The 3481-nt window shown below is 40.5% G+C and overlaps 1 protein-coding gene across 2 annotated transcripts in view; it reads left to right on the top strand.

Moving 5' to 3' along the window:
• The window catches only part of BRAF (B-Raf proto-oncogene, serine/threonine kinase), a 148050-nt gene that overhangs the window by 19585 nt on the left and 124984 nt on the right, over window positions 1–3481 (top strand). The gene's annotated exons all lie outside the window — the stretch shown is intronic.

The raw sequence follows: 3481 nt of genomic DNA, 5'->3' as shown, positions 1-3481 counted from the left end.
TGTCAAAGCCTTGGCTGGGATGGTGAACTTGGGGCTGGTTCTGCTTTGAGCAGGGGTCAGGGTCAGTGAGGCCCCTTCCAGTCTCATTCTCTGCATTTCCGTGGGAGCGCTCGGGTGGGGCCACGCAAGCCTTTAGCCCCCATGTCTTCCTTCCCTCAGACGAGCTGCTTGGGTGAGAAGGCCTCTTGTGGGCAGAGAGGGAGCGGAGGAAGTATCCAAAGTCCTGGACTGAAGCATCTGAGGTGGAGGATGCTCACCTGGAGTATCTGGGGGCATCTGCACTCCAAGACCTCCGGGCTTGGGCCTATACATAGGATGCCTGTCTGCCAATTGTTTTGGGAGTATCTGAAGCCCCAGATGGATGGGTCTGGGGTGGCGGGTGTCACCGGTTGTAGCACCGGACGTGGGGCTCGGACTGATGGAGTTCAGCCTGCTCAGTCAACACGGTTTTTGGAACGATTGAGTTCTGCTTAAATTGATATGGTTTGGAGCTGGTTTGGCTGATTTGACCTGGAACAGGAAACATGCTTAGAAAGAAGGGCGCTGGGCTGGTGGGTAGGGCACCTGCGTTCTCTTTCCTGGTTCATGCATCTTCCTTTTCATGGCTTTGCAGTTGGGAGGAAAGAAAAGAGATGCTACCCACCTGGCTGGCAGGGTGATACTTAAATTTCTGCTGTCATTAAAACATTAGGAGAAGCTGGGGTTGCAGGCAGTGTAGAAATGCAGAGCGCTTGGGTCTGAATTTCCTACCGCTGCCACAGTAAGTGGCCTGGTGCCACATGCATGGTCTGTTGTACAGCTGGGTTTAGAGTCCAGAAGTTCTGATCCTAGTCTAGTGCTTTTAATCAATTAAAAAAATAACAGTGGGGTGTTTGGGAAAGTTAAGATATATCCAGGTGGAGCCTCTTATTCAGGTCTAAACTACTTGTTGCCTTCATAACAGGAGTTAAGTGTTGTTTAACTAGTGAACATTCACTTCCCACCTGTATTCAATTTGTCTTCCTTTTCCTGTGTTCTCAGTGAATACATGCCTTGGTAAAACTTGAAAAGTTTGTATATTTGAGGAGCCTGGTTGCCAGAGTCCAGTGGGGACCCATGTTTTTTTGCAGATTAACTCCACACCCTCCCCATGTGCCACTTGGTTCCCTTTCTCCTGCCCAGTATGCTGCTTAGCTTTCTGGTCCCTGCCTGTCCCCTCCCTTACCTGCCCCACACAGAGGCTGCCTGTGCCACTCCTGGAACATGTGCTGCAGGTTGGCCACCCCTGCCTAAGTCACTGTAGTGCTGCCCTAAGTCATTAGACTTTACTTCTAGTCCTGAACTATTTAATACAGATTTACTTTGTTAGTCAGTTGCCATATTTCTTCCCCCAAAACACTTCAATATTTATTTAGAATACTTTCAATTCAGAAGTATCGGTATTTCACGGATATAGGTTATGTATCAAACACCCTTAGGTACTGTGTTTTTACAGTATGCTGTACAGAGATGAGAATTGAGATGTATAAAATGGATCTCTGGCAGTGTTGGGGTTGCAACCTCAATCCCTTGTCTGTTAGTTCTTTCCTTCCAAGTCAAATCTCTTCACTCATCCTCTTATCACTTTTTTGTCTAACTCGTTTTAATAGCACTATTTTTTTTGTAGTAGACCATAGAGTAATTTCTGTAGTTGAAACTTTGCTAATGGCATGGTGAAAATTGAGACTTTATTCCATATAAGAAAAGAGGTTATAAAGTATAGTTTGAGTACTGAATGCCGTAAAAGTTGTGAAAATACTAAAGCTCTCGTAAGTGACTCATAGCAGCTTTAATCTATTTGTGTTTTTTGAATAATACTTATGAGGAAGAAAAATAGTGTAATCGTAAAATATAGAGATAAATATTACAACTATTTGCTGGTAACTGCTCTTGGACCTCTTTGCTTTAGGTGAGAGAATGGCTAGCATAGTAGAAACCAGATTTTCATATCTGTACCTAGGGTTTAAGAGAATAAGAGTTTTAAAAAGTAACTAAACAAACATTATGATTATGGCCAATGTTTCCTCATAACAAACATACTTAATTTAGCTCAGGTTATGTCTTGGTTTTAAAAAACATGTGTTTTCCACTTGACCACATTCGTCCAAAAATTGTAATATTGTAATTTAACCAAGAACACCTACTGTTTTTTGTCTATGCTTTTCACACATCCTTTACAGTGGCTTGGTGCACTATGGGATAGGAAACCATTCTCTTCCTTCTCAAACTGTCTGCTATGCAGAAAGATAGTTAGTAGCCTCTTGTGCTTCTATTAAGCTCCCCATTAAATTATTTCACTACAAAAATCTTTTTCTCCTAAAGATGATGAAAGTTTCAATTGTAAGTTCTTGCATAGAGGTGTATCAAAAAGTACAACTTCATTTGCTAGTCTCTGCATGTTGAATAGTTTCAGGAAAAAGCTGAAGGTCATCTCTCGTCCCTTTATGGATCAAATCTGGACTGTCTGAAACAGTACAGAAAATCTAGCTTTTTTTGTAAGGTCGTCTTCTACATTTTTATAATTTGCCAGTGTCTTTTGCCTACCTGTCATATTACAGGTAGGGAAAAGAATTTGACTCTCTTATAAATTTGTAAAGTGAATATTTCAGTTTTTTTTTAATTTTAGCATAGTAGGTAATCTGGAGCAAAAGCATAATGCTTCATTATGAGACTATTGGTTAAAGGTGCAGTAATCTATTTCCCAAATTTTAAGACTTGCGATTTTTGAGAACAAAATTATGCCTATGTTACTGTTAAGTCTGAACACAACTTGAAGTTGTTGCTTTTGATTTTTGGTTCTGTAGCCATAATTGTTAGGATAAAAACTGCTTTCATAATGAAGTGTTGTGTATATAGTACTTTGATAAAGTTAAGTATTTTTATAAAACAAAGTGTGTAGAACTGCAGAGAGAATAGCTAATGGCTAGTGTCTTGTTAATCTGAACCATAGTGCAGGTTTAACGCTCATTACAGAGCTGTACAACATTGAAAAATAGTTGTGTGCTTATGAAATATGCACTTCCTAGAGACACAGGGAGCTGATGATCCTGGAGGCAAGTGGATTTAGGGGAGATTAGGTTAAAAAAACAAGGGCTGTTGGCAATGGGAGGAAAAGTAGAAATGACTAAACTCTGGGGTAAGCTTTTGGACTATCGAGTTTGTTTCATTTAGTTTGCTTCACTGCAGGATGGTTTCTTTGGGCAAGAGATCATTTGATATAGTGAAGAGTGTCAGGGGTTTCCTGTGAGGTACTTGGAGTGCATGGCAGCTGGGATTAAAGGCTTCATAGCTTTCATTGTGGCTTATTTGCATAATTATTTAAATAATTCAAATTAGATCCCCTGTGCTTAGGATCAAACTCCAAAGTGCATTGTGCTATTTGAGAGAGACTTAACTTTTTAAAAACCTTTCTTACAAAAAAACCAAAACCAAATCCAAAAAAACCCGGAAGGTAAAAGTGAAA

Source organism: Gavialis gangeticus, unplaced genomic scaffold (genome assembly GCF_001723915.1).
Source record: "Gavialis gangeticus isolate Ggan-Ray unplaced genomic scaffold, GavGan_comp1, whole genome shotgun sequence".
In the NCBI taxonomy this organism is placed as follows: Eukaryota; Metazoa; Chordata; order Crocodylia; family Gavialidae; genus Gavialis; species Gavialis gangeticus.
The sequence above is the reverse complement of the archived record's forward strand: the minus strand, read 5'-3'. Positions and strand labels throughout refer to the sequence as shown.